Here is a 17,392-nt window from a genome sequence, read left to right on the forward strand (position 1 = left end):
TGTTCCCTGACGTTCTGTGGCTGGTACTGGTGGAGGCGCTAGTATGAAATGTTCTGGAGAGCAGTGGGGGAGCATCACGCAGCCCAGAGGTGGGGTCCCTAAGCCAGGAAGAGCAGGCACCTCAAACACCTCACCTCGGAGCCTCCTAGTCACCCCCCAACCCTCATCCCTCTCCTGATATGAGGCTCGTCCCTGCCTCGATTCTCTGTGGTTTGGCCACATGCATCTGTGCCTGAAAGTGGAGTCGCCAGGCCACTGCGACCTGCCTTGTGCTCGGGTGATGTTCTGGGGCGTGTCCGTGGGCTGGGTCCCTTCCCACTGCTGTGCGATGTTCTGTTGAAGGAAGGCTGCTACTTTTTGGCTCTAGCTAATTCCTGACGACGTTGGCAGACCCACTGGAACCCCACCCTCGGGAGAGGCTCCGTGATGTGTGTCAGTGAATTCAGTTTGGCAAAAATGTTGCTTGCCGGTCAACTTGGTGTTGTAAAAGCCTGTGAAGTTTATTAGTGTGGGAAACCAGAAGCGACAGCTGGCTGTTTCCCTCCTGTTTTTCCGTCTGTCCCTGCTGGTCAGCCACCCCCACCCACCTTGGGCCTTTCCTTATCAGGGGCCCCCAAAGCCTTGTCCACACAGACCCACAGCCCCGACATGCACTTCCCAGGGCCATAGGTGTGAGACAGCACCGCCTCGGACCCTGCGGCCTTGTGGACATTTGCAGGCAGTGTGGCCCCTCTCTCCACAAATTGAGTCCCCTGGGGCCTTCCCTCCCTCCTGGATGCGGGACCCACGCTGGTGGGCACATGCAGGGCAGCACTGTGCTGCTGGCGTCTCCTCTGTGGTCACTTCGTCCCTGTCTGTTTCTCCTTGGCCAGGGACCGTGGAGCATGTCATACCCAGGGCTTCCTGGCCACTCTGCACATTCTGTCTCATTCCTCAATCGCTGGATACCTCGGGAGGAGGAGAGAGGAACCCCATCAGACACGCCCTAGACATTGACATTCACTCACCTAAGAGGTTTACACGGAGGACGCAGAGATGAGCAGATACACCCCGAAACCAGCAGCAACGACGCTGTGTGCTGGGTGGGGCCTGGGAGAAGCAGTCCTGAGGGGTCAGAGAAAGCACTCCAAAAGCTGTGTTGCATGGGTATTGAAGGATGAGTAGGAATTTGTTAGGCTAAGCAGAAAACCACCGGAATATGTTTTTGTGGAATTACATAGCTCCTCTAAGTTAACCTCACACCCCCTATTTATATTCTCAAAGTGCTCTAGAGTCTGAAAGGTTTAGGGTATCGGGAATCTGAGTGAGAGGGTGGCTGCGCCCCGGAGTCCTGCTGACCGCGCAGGCCGCAGAGCCCAGCTGCCTGTGTTGCGGTGGATGCCCCTCGGCTCATCACAGGCCCTGCTCCCAGGTGCTTGCACCTCTCAAGCCGCACGACTGGCCTGTTGCCCCATCTGATGCAAGCCAGGTGGGGTGGTAGGAGGAAGGGGCAGCCCGATAGGGGGGCTGCCTGGCATTCTCAGCAGCCAGCCCCCTGCTGTGACCTTCCCGCAGGATGTCTCTCTGGGCAGGGGCAGAGATGCCTAGCAGCGTGCGGCTTCGGAGGGCAGGCCGACCCCTTCCTGCTTCGCTTCCAGTTGTACACGAGCCCTCCACCCAGGGCTGCACAGCCTGGCCCTTCCATTTTCTTGGGCCTTTTTTTCCTGTTTAACTTTTTATTATGGAAAATTTCAAACATTCCCAAATACAGAGAAAATACTAGAATGAACCCAGCTTCAAAATTATCAATTCTCAGCCAGTCTTGTTCCATCTGGGCCCTAGACCCCGGGACATTTACCGTTCGGTGCGTACATATCTCAGCATGTATCCCTAGCAGAAAAGGGTTCCGAAAACAGCCAGAGGAGCTTCATCACCCCGAAAAGCGGGCAGTCATTCCTTGATACTGTCTCATATGCAGCCCCTGTTTGTGTTTCTAATGATTCAGAGGTTTCCTCAGAGTTGAATCATGAGGTCACTCAGCCCCTGCACGATTGGGTCGTCTGCCCTCGGTGCTGAGTCCTGCTCCAAGGTGTGTGGGTCACAGCCCGGGGGCCCCACTGTGGCCACACAGCCTAGATCATGGCAGGGCCTCAGAACTCTTGATGAGGGAGCTGGCCCCACTGTCCCGGCTTTGAGGGAAGCTCGTCCCATTGGGGTTGAAATCTGACCCAGAAAATGACCCAGACAGGGCTGGCCTTGACTGGATGCTGTGGGCGTTGCCTTGGTGTCCCCTCTCTTGCCCCTAGCCTGCCTCTTGGGGTGGACAGTGACAGCTGGACGGTCTGCTGAGACCGTAGAGGGAGGATGCCTGGCACTTCCTCCAGCCTGAGGTTCCCCAGCCCTTGCAGGCCCTCTGGGCTTTCCTATCTGAGGAGGACAGGGAGATGAGCAATGGGATCTTGGCTGGAACCCCAGAGCCTCACCGTGGGACACACACTTGCAGGTGAATGTCCCGCTTCAACCCTGACCGCCCAGCTGCCTGACCATGGCCAGGTTGCTCAGTCATCCTAGATGTCCCCAGCTGTAAAGTGTCTACCTCAGAGGGACATTGCAAGTCCCCGAGACCTTCCCTCTCCATGTTGCTGCCTCCCTTCCTGGCCAGACCCTCTGTGTCCTGCTTCGGAGGACCCCTTGTGGATACCCAGTAGCTTTCTGGTGTCATCTGGTCTGCCCAGCCTGCAGGCCTCAGGGCCCCATCCTCCATGAAGCTGTCCTGGATCCTCCCGCCGGCAGCCAGCCACCCTGCCTGGAACTCCCCAGGCCCCATGGCAGGCGACCCTGGCTGGTTCTCAACTGACCACGTGCTCTTTGAGGGCAGATGCAGCTGGTTCATCTGGTGGCCTCCTGGCTCACAACGCAGAGCCTCTGAAAACGCTGGAAAGCCACCGCCTCTTCTGACAGGGGGCTGGGCCCGGGCTCTGCCTGGTTGGCTGGCTTACTCTTTCCCATCGTGGGCAGGGGCTTCTCCGAAATGGCCTTCCCCACTGTTATGTAGGGAGGTGGGGGATGGGGAGGGGACTCAGAGAGCAAGCCTTGGGTGGGGAGAGGGATGCTGGGCGCTTCTGGGGCATGCTCCAGCAGCCTCCCCGGCTGCATTTCACCCCTGATTTGGGTCTAGTGCCAGTGGAGGGGCCTCACTCACTCCTTGAGAGTCACTGGGAGTGCTGTGTCCCCAGTGTCCCACGCGCACTCCTGTCCAGGCCCGAGGGGGCGGCCTTGGTCCTTCAAGGTGATGAGAAGCAGCCGGTAGCATGTAGCCACAGGAGGGAGGACGCCCGCATCAGACACAGAAACTCTCAGGCCCTCCGTTACCGAAATCCTTGGCCAGGCGGGCACGGCAGAGCTGCACCAGCTGATGCCAAAGCTCTAACAGTTTGGTTTTTTAAAATTTAATACTTAATTAAATAGATGATTGTGAGACATTCAAAGTTGGTGAATGTACTGAATAATGAGAGATTATTAAACTACTGTTAACAAAAGCAGTTAGAGGAGAATTAATTGACTAGGGGTAAAGAGGCACACAAGTCTTAAAACGTGCCTCGTTGTGGGGCCCCCCGCCCGCCCAGCCCCTGGTGCAGGGCCCTGCCCTGGAATGGCCTTCGGCTCCGGGTGGAGCTCCTGTGTGCCTGGCGTCATCGGCGTTGTCTCACGTCCTCCCACCCTCTGAGCTCAGCGTGGGCTCCCTGTTCACACGGGATGGGGCGGGGTGGGGGGAAGCTTAGTCCCACAGAAGCTGGGAACTGCACAGGGTCCCCTGGCTGGTGGTTAGCAGAGCCTGGGTGTGGAGGCCTCTCGATTTTACCCAGCTGGGGGAGGCCAAGGGTTGGGCCAGCATGAGGCTCCCAGGTGGGGCTGACCTCACAAGTGGGGCTCACCTCGCAGGCCCTGAGCTCACCCTGCAGTGAGGAGATCCGTTTCACCACTGTCCTCCTCCTACCCGCAGGCCCTTTCGCTGCTCACCCCCACTCCCTTTCTGGGGCACCTGGTCTCCCCAGGGAACCTTGTCTTGCGAGGACACTCCCAGCTCAAAGGTGTGATGGACAGGGACCATCTTGAGGTCTCTGTGGTCATTGGGGCTGGGGCTGAGCCTGCGCCACAGGGAGGCCTGCATGCCCCCCCTTGCCCGCCCCGAAGCCTGCTGCCTGTGACCCCTTTGTGCAGTAGGTGGGGGCTGCCTCCGAGGCTTTCCTACTGCAGCCGGTACTGCAGCGCAGCGTGCTTATAGCTCCCGCACAACCCACAGCCGGAAAACGACCCCTGCTCTGGGGGATAATGAGTGCCTGGTCGGCAGAATCCGTGGAACTGGGTTAATAGAGGACGAGGCACCGCATTGCAGGGACAGCTGAGCATGCGCCTGCGCCAGCAGCACCCTCCCAGCCCAGGCACCCTCCCCTCCTGGCCTGGGGACCGCCCCTTTCCCTCCTCCCCAGCTCTGGGGCCCTCCCCTCCCCTCCCCTCCCTTCCCCTTCTCTCCCCTCCCCCTCCCTCTCTTTCCCTTCCTGCTTCTCTCTCTGGCTGCTCCTTGCTGGGAGACCTCCTCTCCATCCCTCACCACCCTCCCTGGGTGGCTTCCAGCCTGAGGGAGCAGCTTTAGGGCTTGGACCCCCACCCAACTTTTGGCCCACTCTGCCTTCAAGTTTATTTCCTGGGGACTTGGAGCGTGGCCAGGAGTTGGGTGAAATCCCTGGGAAATGCTTCCTCCACCCGCCCTAGGGTCAGCCTTCAACCAGATGGGGATGGTCCCTTAATTGGGATTATGGGGAAGGGACCCCACTTCCAGGTGCAGAGGGAGTCGGGGGAGCTGGGAGGCAGGCCTTCTGGGGGCTTAATGGGGGCACCGCATTTCCGTCCCTCCCATGGGGAGGGCCACTGAGCAGCAATGAAGGAACAAGGCTAGGCTGCTGGATTTAGCAATTAAGTATGATTTACAATGAAAAGATGTAAAGCAAGCACTGTATATCCCAAATTGCATGGGACACACTTACTCAAACTAAACATTATTTGTTGTGTATCTGAAATTGAGGCAGACTTATACCAAAAACCAATTTTGTCCTTTGTCTGAAATTCAAATTTAACTGGCCACCCACCTTGTATTTTATCTGGCAATGCTAAGCCAGACCGTTGAGAGACAGGACTTTGTCATTAGTTTGGAAACCAAACTGATTTAGTCAAAGGCTTCTGGGAAGCGGCCCCGAAGAGGATCAGGAGAAGAACAGAGAGCCAGGCTGTGTGGAGGGTCCTGGCCCTTGCTGGCCCCACCTGTAAGGTGCAGAGAGGGTGAGCAGCACCATGGCCTCCTGCTTTCTGGTTCTGGGTGTGGCCCTGTGTGGACACCAAGTCCCAAGACCTGCTGGTCAGGGTCCAATGCCAGGTCCCTGAGCCTCCGTGACCCCTGGGGAAGGCAGATGCATCGTGAACTGGCTGCAGAAGCAGGGCCTATCCTATTGGCATTTGGAGGGGGTGAGAGAGGAGTCCCTAAGCCAGGGAAGGGAGGAGGGGAGGGGAGGAGTCATCAGGGAGGACCCCTCTGTGTGCTTCGGCATTTACAGCATTCCAGCATTGTTGCAACTCATCTTGTCAGTGGCAGAAAAGGTTCCTGGCAAAGGGGGGACCTTAGAGCTGGGTTCTGGGCCCTAACGCCTGTCCCCTCCCTGCCTCACTCTTCTTTTCTGTAAAATGGGTGGAGGATTGGCCTCCATGCTGCCTAGGTCTTCTAGCGCTGATATTTCCCACGTCTGGAGGGATCCTTACTCCCAGGCCCTGCCAGTTCCAGGAGGTGAGTGAGGAGTGGAGAGATGGCCGAACCCACAGGCTGTGAACCCAAGGTTTGAAGACCTCGTTCTGCCAGTGTGGGCGCAGACCCCTTCCCCGGTCCTTCCTGCTTACAGCCCCTTGCTCCCTCCAGGCCACCCGCCAGCGCACTGTAGGCCCATCAAGGGCAGGCCTCCTGCTTCGCACGTATAGATCCTTAATAAACAGAGGTGAAGGGGTGGGAGGGGAAGAGTGTTGTGAAGAGTCCGCTTAAGGACTGAGCTGGGGCGGGGAGAGGTAGTGACCTCAGATGGAAGGAGGAGGGGGTTCGGAGCGCCCAGGTCCCTGGGGCTAGTTGGGCATGAGCGGGGAGGCCCACAAGGTGCGGATTTGAGGCCTGGGTGGTAACAGAGCTTGGGAATGGCAGAGCTTTGCGCTCTGTCGTGCTGGTCTGGCTGCTGATGGAGAGCTGGAGATCCAGGGTGAAGCTCGAGGGGAATGAGCTGCAGGAAGCCCTGGAAGGTGCTGGGGGCCGTGGCTGGGTATCTCCCTTGAGGGCAGCCCCTGTCCTGTGTCCCCAGGGCCAGGAGCTGCAGTCCCGTGACAGGCCTGTGCAGCGGCTCTGCGTCACAGGTGCTCTGAGGTCATGATTTTCCATCGTCTGCATGTCACCTGGGGGAGCCCCGACTCCCGCTCGGTATGGAGTGATTAGCGCTACAGAAGGTCACAGAAGGTCACTGAGGCCAGTGGGGGTTGGAAGAGCCCCACCGGTGACTGTGAGAGCCGCAGACTGGGGAGAGCGGATGTGTGCAGATGCTCCCATCTGGAGGTGGTGGGGACATTCTGGAAAGGGCCCGATAGCAGTGTGCGGGCTGCTGGTCACTCGCCTCTGTGGCACGGTCCTCTCTGTAGTTCTTTTTCCTCACTTCCTTCAGAAATGTGGCAGTGCTTGCCTCGAGCTGTGCTTCCGGGCCTTGGGCCTGGGGCTGGGTTGGGCCCCCAGGCATCTGCTCAGGAGTGAGTGGGAACCTCCGGGCAGCTGTCCGCTTTCTGAAAAGGATGTGGACAGAGTCAGGGACAGAGGATGAGGCTGGACATAAGGCCACAGTGGTCAAGAGTGCAGCCCTGGAGTCTGGGCCTTGTGTTTGAGAGTAGGACCCTGACAGGGTGGGTCCTGCACCCTCCGGGGCTGGCTTGAGCCACTGTCCCTGCCGTCTTGGGAGGAAGCCAAGATGGTGTCTATGGCTTTGGTGGGACGAGTATGTGTTGGGGGTGGGGGAGCCCCAGGTGGAGGACCCATCCACCAGGGCTGGGAGGGATGGCCTAGCAAGCCCTTCCTGTCACTGTGCCTGCCCTGTGGGGGCCACGTTGTTTTCGTAGTCTGGAGAGTCTAGGCACCTTGGTTTAAATCTCCTACTCAGCCCGTTTGTGAGCACGGGAATCTGTCCTGGGGTTATGGGGATGACTGAACGCATGACACCCAGCATTGGATAGATGAGTGGACGGCATTTTATTGTCATATATACTCAGAGCCCAGAGAGGAGGACGCTGCACTCAGGACAGGGGCTGGGGAGGCAGGCTTTGTAGTAACAATGGGGTGAGGTGGCCCCTGGTTCCACCAGAGGCAGTTCTGGCTGGTTTGAATAATTTCATGGGTCGGCAGAGATCTGCAGCTCGCTACTCAGGCATAAGCAGGACCAGTCCAGGTCCTCGTGGGGATGAGGCTTGCCTGGGTGGGGACCTAGCCACAGGAGCAGAGTCCGGAGCAGGACGTGAGGCCAGGCCGTTGAGGGCCTTCCTGGTTTCGCTGGGTGCCAAGGTAGTGCATAATGCTGGCTTTAACTTTAGGTCTCACACCGTAGCCCTGCACAGAATGTGCCAGCTTGGCAGAGACAGGGAGGGAATTCCAAGCCACACCTCCATTTCAAAGCTGAGCTGAGCTGCACCCCACAAGCGTGACGACGATCCTGATCCTGATAAGGGCACCGGGAATGGGGCCCCAGCTGAAAGGCCAAGTGGACCCCATGGAGGGCAGATGCTGGACCCCCCAGCATGTAGCCCCTGGCCTGAGCCCAGGCTCCCAGAATGGCTGTGTTCATCCCCATATGGCTGGCAAACAGCTACAAGGCCCTCGGCTCCAGCTCCATCACACGCGCTCATGCAGAGGGGCAGGGTGCTGCCCACGTGGTCGCCAGGACCTCGAGGCGGCAGGCATCTGCAGGATGCGCTCACAGGTGCCTCTCGAGGGGTGGCAGAGCTGCTGGCGGGTTAATTGCTGGTTGTCGTGTTGCCTTTTGCAAACAAAACATGCACAGAAAGCCACAGCGAGAGCCGCCCTCTTGCACCTTCACTGTGGGGCTCAGCCTCCTATGGCTGCACAGGCCTGACTGGACCTCTTGGGACCCCAGGAGGAGAGAGGTGTCTGCCTCCACTGCCTACCCGCTTCAACACCACCTCACCTTTTCCTGTAGACTTTTGATGCCCTCAGAGGATCCTGACCTGGCCCCAGGCCTTGGCCCAGGGTTATTCTTGCCTCAGACCTACTGCTGGGCTCCCCAAGTCCTCGCTGCCCCCAGCCCCAGATCTCCAGAGGGAGCACAGGCTCATCTAGCTCTGTGGCAGCCTCTGAAGGGCTTGAGAAGTCCCACCAGAAAACAAGTGAGGAGCGGGCTGTTCCTGAGGCCCCAGGTGGGGCCTCCTGTGACAGGGTCCAGCTCCACTTCTACCCAGCCTCCCCGCCCCCTTGCCCCCATCTGAAAGTTGGGGTGATGCAGCAACAGCCCTGCTTTGTGGGTGCTGTGAACAGTTCACAGGCCTGCCCTGAGCCGGTCCTCAGCAAACAGAAGCCACTACCCTGAAGGACTCACAGGGAGCTCTGCGCATTCTCCAGGAGCACTTTCCCTTTTAGGAGAAATGGCCAGGATCTGCCCACGGCCTCCTTTCAGTCCCTAAACTGGCCTGCACCCCGGGACTGGATGGGCAGGCCCTGCCACGTGGCCCATGCTGACTCCGGGGTCTGGACTGGTTTTACTTCACATTTACCAGCCAGGGAGGAGAGTCAGAGAAGAGGGGCTGCTGGAAGCCGCCCCCTCATCCCCGCCCAGCTTCCCTGTTCTCAAATAAATCCAAGGTCAGCGCTACCAAGGGACTTACTGGCAGCCCAGGTTGGCAAGTGCTGGCCCCGAGATGTGAGCTGGCCTCTGCCTGCCCCACCCCACAGCCACTCATCCCCTTTCCTGTCACCAGGATCTATAGGAGCCGGCCAGGACACGGCCACACAGAATTAAAGGCCAGACCCCACTGGCCTAGTGTCAAGGCCCAGTCTGTCCCATCAGATTCTGGCCCGGCCGCTCAGTACCACACAGGGCTGCGCTTGGCTCCCAAGCACTCTGTCAGTGTGCAAGCACAGTCAAGTTTAGCCTCGAAGTGAATTGGGACACTTGAGTTAAGTGTGTTGATACTGGGCAGGGTGTACATATGCCTGGCTGGTGGGTGATGTGGATGTTGGCAAGCCGTTTAAGAGTCTAGAGGGCCACGCTTGATGGCTCACGCCTGTAATCCCAGCACTTTGGGAGGCTGAGGGGGGTGGATCAACTGAGGTCAGGAGTTTGAGACCAGCCTGGCCAACATGGCAAAACCCTGTCTCTACTAAAAATACAGAAATTAACTGGCCTTGGTGGCGGGTACCTGTGATCCCAGCTACTCAGGAGGCTGAGGCAGGAGAATCGCTTGAACCCTGGAGGCAGAGGTTGCAGTGAGCTGAGATCGTGCCTCTGCACTCCAGCCTGGGCAACAGAGTGAGTCCGTACAAAAAAAAAAAAAAAAAAAAAAAGGACATCTAGAAAGCTCTCTTATGCCTGCGATGGTGCAGGTTGCCGAGACAGGGGTGCAGGTCATCTGGGCTGATGGGTCTTGCCAGTGCGCTGACTTTGCAGGGAGGGGCTGCTGACCCCTGCCAAGGTCCAGAGTGTGGACAGATGTGTGCCTGGCTCCGTGGGGGTGGGGGGTGGCTTTGGGGGCCCTCTCTGCTGTGGCCCTCGGAGTCTCCTCTGGACCAGGACAGCACTGCTTGACAGGGCATCTCCTGAATCTTTTTCAAGGGAGGAAACTGAGGCCTCCAAGTGGGATTTGGATGCAGCCAGTTTCCTGGCCCAGGCCTTGGTGGCATGCCACATCCCCTGTGCAGGGCCTGAGTTCTGGGAACGTGGCACTGGCATCACAGTACCTTCAGCCAGACAGCCTCGGGCTGGGTCAGAGCCCTGAGTCTGGTGTCCTTGCCACCCTAGTCCAGGGCACAAGTGGACCATCTGCCTTGATGTTGGTCTGTGCTTGCAGCTGCTGGTTTAGCCTGGAGAAGCAGAGCCCCAGGTAGCCCCAGCCCTGCGGGACCAGAAGCTGGTGGGACAGTGGGAGCTGGCACAGGCCAAAGCTTCTGGCTTCTCCCTCCCAAGCCACTGCTTCCAGGCCAGGTCAGATGGAGCAGGGCCCTTCTGCCACGCCCACCATCCCCATGCCCTCCCCAGCTGGGCTGCATGGGGGACCAGCAGGAGGGGTTGTCCTTGAGGGTCTCCTCCCAGGCAAGAGGAAGTGGGTAGAGGGCACTGGTGCTGTTGGAGCGGGGGCGGGGGGGCCCAGTGACAGGCCCATGGGGGTTTCTGGCAGCCACCCTCGGGGTGAGGCAGAGCTGCCTGGAATGAGGAGGTACGTCCTGGAGCATCCATCCTGTGCCAGACCCATGTGGATTTCCACACACGATTCCATTTTCAGTTCAGCTCAGTCCTGGGGCCAGACACCATTACTGCAGCCGTCTTCCCGATGAGGCCCAGGAAGGTGCCATTTCTTGTCCTAGGCCACGCATTGGGCAGGACTCATGGCACCTAGGGAACCCCACCCCCTGTCCTCAGCCCCTGGTGGCAGTCGTCCCAGGTGGCCCCAGATGGGTCCCCCAGCCAGCAGGGTGCTTACCCCGCAGGCCTCCTTCTGATCTCTAGGTCTGACAGCCCCAGAGGCCCTGGGGTGAGAGGAAGGCAGCCCCTCCTGACACAGGTGGGCCTAGTGCCTGCCCCCCCGCCCCTCTGTCACCCCCACCCAGTGCCCTGCGGTGTCCTCCTGGGGGTGCCAGCTCTGCTGTTTCTCCTGGCGGCTGGCGGGGGGCCCAGTGCCCACCCACACCCTCCTGTTCCCCTTCTCCCTGATTCCTCTCACTCACCACCCCCCACCCCTGCTGTGAGTCACTCACTGCTGGGGAGGAGGAGGAAGGGTGGAGGATGGCATAGGGGGCCTGGGTGGGCAAGGAAGCCTCTGCCAACTCCATCCTGAACCCCTTCTTGGCTCTGAAGAAAGAAAGAGGAAATTATGGGAGCGAACATCAATGATTTACCAAACCACATAACCTTAACTTGTCCTGTAAGACTCTCCCTCCCTGTTGGGGGCACCGGCTGCACCATGGCCTCTGGGTGTGATACACTTGGGACACGAGGGGTCCCCAGAGCGATGACGAAGGGGAGCTGCCTGCCTGTCCCCCAGGCCAACAGCCTGGGCCTTTCATCCCTGACAGCTTTGAACACCTCTCTGTGCCTCGGTTTCTTCATCTTTGCTCTGTGCCTCACCCTGCAGGTGCAGTGTGAATGTCCTCGCCGGTCAGCTGCACCTCTCCATCACCCTCAGCTGGTTTCTCTTTGCTCTTAGCTCAGGGGACCCTACGGCTTCTGAACTGACAAGGGTGGTGTGGGGGAGGGGAGGAGCTCCCGACACATGGGGAGAGGTTTGCAGTCTCTCCCCTGCCACTCCTGGTCTTTCAGGGCATTTTTGGAATGAAATAGGTTAATGTCTGTAATGTGCACAGAACAGACATTGCCTGACATGTGGTAGGTGCTCCAGGGTGGGTCATGTGGCCGTGCCCGTGTCCCGGTCCTGTCTCTTCCTGCGCTTGGCTGTGGGCACCTTGAGGTGGTGTCTGCCCCTGTCACTTTCATGTGCCAACCCTCCAGCACAGTAACAGCTTGGAGGAACCCCCACTCCCCTCCCCAACCCCTCAGAGCTCCACACCAACACTTTGGGGGTCCTGTGGATCTGGGAATGGCTGCTGGTGGAGGGCCTGTGGTCCCTGATCCTGAGAGGCTAGAGGTCTAAGCAGGTATAACCCAACCTTGTCCTTCCCCATGAGCACAAGTGGTTTGCTCCAGTCACGGCTCTGCAGGCAGGTAACCCACACCAGCGGGGCTCTCAGTGTTTTGGAGAAGGCTATGGGTGAGGGAGGAGGGGAGCCTTGTCACCTTGGCCCTTGAGCCCCCTCCTGGTGCTGGTGTGGGGTTGTCTCCCCTTCCTCTGTGATGTCAGCCTTGCTGCCCCCACAGCCAGCATCTGCAGGCTGTAAATATCAGATTCTGCAGTGAGCAGAGGCTGCGGCCACCAGGCAGGCACCACCCACCAGCCCAGAGAGCAGCAGGGAATGCAAACCAAGTGGCGTATCACAGATAGCCCCTGCGCTTTGGAGACAGGCCTCAGCTTTGAGTCCCCAGCCCAGCAGCCTGCCCTGTGTCGTCCAGGGTGACTTCCACATCCTAGGATGTGTGCGGGAGCTGGTGGGAAGCCTTCCCTGAGATGAACCCAGCACGGGTGTGCAGAGCTGGCTGGGGCTGCTTCTCGTCCCTGTCTTTCGGTGGTCCCCAGCCTGCCTGTGCCCCAGCACTTGACCCCACCTGTCATGCGGACCTTGGGGGACACCCAGGGTGCAGGTCTGGCAGGATGAATGGTGGGCAGGCCAGGGCTCTGAGCAGAGATTGTAGCCAAATCACCTGGAAAAGCTTCCAGGCCTCGGCATTCCCTGAGGGATGGAATCTGAGGATGTCGTACTATCATTAGAATCCAAACAGGCAGGCGGATAATTGCAGGCTCCGGTTTAGCCTGATCTTTTTGAGGACAATTGTTTATGGGTTTTTTCGTTTTGTTTTGTTTTGGGGTTTTTTTGATAAATGCTTTCACGGGGGTATAAATGAACGCTGTATTTGATCTGTGGGATGTTTCTCTGGCAGGAGAAATAAATAGCAATGCTTTTGCCAGCATCTCTCTGAGCCGCCTCCTTGGGGAGCAGGTGTGTAAATGTGTACACACGTGTGCGCATGTGTAGGATTGCATCCACACTGAATGGGCCAGTCACCTTCTGGCTTAAATACAGGCCCACACACATACGCCCTTGCCTCCGTTTAGGGTGCAGATTCACCAGATGCCCAAGTATTTAGGAGATGGTTGAACTCATGAGTTCCCTCTCCAAGCTCCACATCAGAGGGGGTGTGAGAACCAAGTCTTTTGCCAGCATGAGTAGGCAAACTCCTACTCATCCTCTAAAACCCCACTGAAGCGTCACCTCTTGAGTCTCAGGCAGAATCAGAGCCTCAGAGCACTCTGCTCATCACTCTGCTGTAACAAGGCACACAGGCACTGCAGACATTGGCTTTTTGTGGCCCAGGGACTGTCTGCCCTGGATCCCCAAGACCTTGGCCAGGGGCCTTTGGGTGGGAGAAGAAGAGGGAGGGCAAGAGGGAAGAGGGATCTCCTCTTGATGGGTTGAGGTCCCCTGGAGGTTGGGAGGGGCTCAGCCTGTGTCCTCACTCCCCAGCTTCTGCCCTCTGTCCCATGGTCTATTTCAGAGGTTGTTCTTAGAGTCCGTTAGAGAAAACTCCGCATCATAGGGAACCGAGTCCTGGGAAGCAGTGCACGCAAAGAGGTGCCGTGAGCCTGAGCCTGACAGGGGTCGGGGAGAAGGGATCCAGCACCTTCTGGGAAGTTGACAAGGCACCGGCTATCGGGTGGGGTGGGTTCTTGGGGTTTACTTGTTGTTGGATTCACAACCTGCAGAGGTGTGGCACCTCTTCTGTGACTTGCATCAATGCTACCTAATAAAATGTTGCCGAGCGCAGTGGCACATGCCGTTAATCCCAGCTACTCGGGAGGCTGAGGTGGGAGGATCGCTTGAGCCCAGGAGTTCTGGGCTGTAGTGCGCTATGCCAGTCAGGTGTCCGCACTAAGTTTGGCATCAATATGGTGACCTCCCGGGACTGGGGGTCCGCCAGGTTGCCTAAGGAGGGGTGAACCGGCCCAGGTTGAAAATGGAGCAGGTCAAAACTCCTGTGCTGATCAGTAGTGGGATCACACCTGTGAATAGCCACTGTACTCCAGCCTGGGCAACATAGTGAGACCCCGTCTCTAAAAAATAATAAAATAAATAAAATGTTAACCATGTGGACATCCCTGCCTAGATTTGAGATGTGACAATGAGGATAAAGAGCATCAGGGCCTTGGGTGACCCTGAGCACCTCAACCCCAGGCCCCTCAGAGAACCTAGCACAGCCCTGGGGCCTGGCCACTCAGCCCCCACAGCCCCTCTTCCGGGGTCACCTGGATGAGCTATGAAACCCACTGCCTGGCCCTGACCTGGATATAACGGTAGTGGGCATAGCCAGGGCCGGTCACTCAAGAGGCCTCTTAAGACCTCCTTCAGGAGGGGGTGCCCCGCTGGGGGTCCTGGGGGCACTGGTGGGATCCTGGGCAGGTGGGGAGCCGCTGCTGGCAGACCTCCGGCTGTGTTCTCGCCAAAGGCCTCCTGGCCTCTGGGCCTACTCAGTGGCTACTGTTTTGATCTCTTGAGTCCAGCAGGTTCCCCAGGGACCAGAGCCCCCCAGAATGAGGCTGGCAGGCAGGGATGAGCAGGATGTGGCAGCTCAGGTCACTGTCTGGGGCAGGAAACAGGACTGAGCTGGGTGTTCCCCCAATTCTGCTGTACCCTTTAGGGCCAGGGTACACTTCTTATGAACTGGATTGGGTTAAATTTAACTTACTTAACCTTGTCCGTGACAAGGGGTTTATGACGTTAATGGGGAGGCCAGGAATAATGTCTTGGACTTTGTAAAAAGAAAATCATAGTATGTCCACAGAGTTAGGAAGCTGGATTCTGGCCTGCCCTGAGATGGATTCTGGCCTGTCTGAGCCAGATGGAGAGAGAAAGCCTCCTCCTCCTGCCCCCTCCTTCTTTCGGCCTCTCAGTCCCATCCAGAGTCACATAATATCCACTTAGATTTTTTTTTTCTGCCTGTTTTTTTTTTTTTTAATTTAAAGGCAAATGTTACCACAGCAGAATTTATGAAACACCCTCTTCATATGGAATCAGTAGCTTGCTCACTGGAGACAGGATCAAAATCTTTTTTAAAAACAATGCTTTGTCAAATTATGGGAGTACGTCATGATCAATGTCAAAATTGGGGGAGGGGAAGTTAACGAATAAAACAAAATTATCCATAATCCTGCCACCAAGAGTGAAGCACTCTACATGATGTGTGTGTCTGGGTGTTACCAGCTTATGTCATGGTTTACGGTTTTCAAGCGGCTCTCTGAGCGCTAACCCACCGCAGCTGCTGGGAGGAGGTGGTCGAGGTGCCGTTGTGGGTATTAAAGAAAGAGAGCCAGTCAGCAACCTGTGTGGCTGCCACGGGTGGGCACCTGGTGCCAGGACTGGGCAGTCAGGTGCCCCCTTAGCCCACATAAATAATTACCTCCCTAAAACGTGCTCAAGAATAAGTATCATCTTTGGGCTGGGGCTCAGCTCTTGGTGATGTTTCAATAATAAAACACAGACATATGAATTATCTGTGTCCCAGGAGAATGAGTTTCTAATTGCATCTTTCTCCTGATTTGGATTTATGATTTTATTTATTTAACTCTAACCAGGCAATTGTTCAAAAGGAAACTGTGCGCCCTGGTTCCACTGCCTCTCCCTCCTAGGTCCTCCTGTCCCTCAGCCTGGTTCTGGCCCACATGCCCCGTGGCGATGTGTGATCCCACCTTGGATCCTGTCCTGGGGGAAGATTAGCCATCAACTTTGTTGGGACAAGTTGGAAAGGTGGAATGTGCATAGTAGCTTAGAGACAGGGGTGTCATATCTGAACCTAGGACCTGCACTGGGATTATGGAAGGGATGCCCTGTCCTTACGGGACACACTGAGTGCTGTCTGTTGTTATACACGCGTCACAAAAAGTGGGTGTGCGTACGGAAGCAGGGGCGGGATGGGGAGACTGCACAGAAGTGCTGCACACGAGTTCTCTGTACCGTTGTTGCAGGTTTTCTCTAAGTCTGAAAAATGCTCAGAATCAGTTTAAGAAAGACACTAGGAAGGAAAAAAGTAACCCCATGAACTCACCATCCTGCACCCTGAAAGCCCTCCCTCCTCCCGCCCCAGAGGGAGGGGGGTCGGAGATGTTGCAAGAGTTGGTCCCCTGCTTTCCGCTGGAGTCAGGTCTCATGTGTGGGCCCCTCCCCTCCCCAGGTATGTCCAGTGATGCTGGGTTTTGAGCTCCATGTGGATAGGAGAACAGAGCCCACACCATGTGTATGCTATTGTGACTATGTTTGATTTTTCCATTCTGATGCTGACAGACACTTGGGCTGGTTCCAGTTCCGCCATCACAAATCCCTGAGGCTCCTGGCACCTCAGCTCCCACTTCAGTGGGAGGGGAAAGGGGAGGGAGGGAGGAGCGGCGACTGGGGTATTCTGGAAGACTGTTCAGTGCTTGCTGAGTTGGGTGTCCAGGTCGGGGAGGGAGCAGGGATGCCCGGGGCTTCCAGCAAAACAGCGGGGCGGGGTCTGACTTCCTCCATGCCACCTGGAGGCTCTGCCAGATCCCTCTGGATCCCTCTTGTGGGATGCCAGGAGGCTAAGCTTGAAGCAGATGGCAGCCAGGTGGCCAGGGCAGGGAGACGAGTGCCTGTCCTGGGAGGGGGGAGCCAGAGAATGCCTCTCCCAGAGACCTTCCCATCTGCGGGCGTGGCTTTCTCACTCAAGGCAGATGCTTGTTTGCAGCATGTCCTGTACCCCTAGACCGCCACCACCACACCTGCTCCAGGGAAACTGACCCCTGACGTGACTCAGCCAGGCCTCCCTTCCTGCAGGTGGACGAGTTTCCGCCAGGTGCAGGGATCAGAGGTTTTAATTCTTCCCCAGGACGGTTGTGAAGTGGGAGAGCCTCATTCTTTGCCTGCTCCTGGGCGCTACTGGGCGTTCCTGGCGAAGGAGGCATCCCTGAGGCCTTGTCTGGTATATTAATTCTGTGCCCCGGGCCCTGCTCACCTTTCCCGTGGTGGGATTCAGCACTGGGCAGGTGGAGGGGTTCCAGACGCGACCCTCCCCAGTCCGTCCTCAACTCTGAAATGCGCTGGCCTTTCCTTGCAGCTCCCCACGCTCAGCTGTGCCCACCTGTCTACTTTCGACCTTTGTGCAAATAAGAGCACGCTGTGGGTCCTCCTTTGCTGCTTGTTCCCTCCACACCATTAGGCCGTGGGTGCTGCCCGCACATGGGGTTGGTGGAGGGCTTCGTTTCGTTGTGGTGTGGGACCCTGTGTGACTGCAGCGTGGTGGAAGTGTGGGGTTTTGGGTTTTGCTATTACCATCTCCATTAGTTTTTAAAAGCCGCCTGCCTCTATTTGTAAAATTTCTGGCAGATAAGTTGCTCCATCTTTTGGGGGCCAGTGGTGCGGCCACCCAAAGGGTACCAGTCATCTCCATGCCTCCCGCGTCCGGGGATCTGGGCCCTGCACCTCCTGGGGTGGCAG

The 17,392-nt window shown here is 57.5% G+C and overlaps 1 protein-coding gene across 19 annotated transcripts in view; it reads left to right on the forward strand.

The window, feature by feature from the left end:
• CAMK2B (calcium/calmodulin dependent protein kinase II beta) overlaps positions 1-17,392 on the forward strand; it is a 104,868-nt gene that overhangs the window by 44,302 nt on the left and 43,174 nt on the right. The gene's annotated exons all lie outside the window — the stretch shown is intronic.

This window comes from Sapajus apella, unplaced genomic scaffold (assembly GCF_009761245.1).
Source record: "Sapajus apella isolate SASKATOON/1434 unplaced genomic scaffold, GSC_monkey_1.0 scaffold54, whole genome shotgun sequence".
NCBI classification, from domain to species: domain Eukaryota; kingdom Metazoa; phylum Chordata; class Mammalia; order Primates; family Cebidae; genus Sapajus; species Sapajus apella.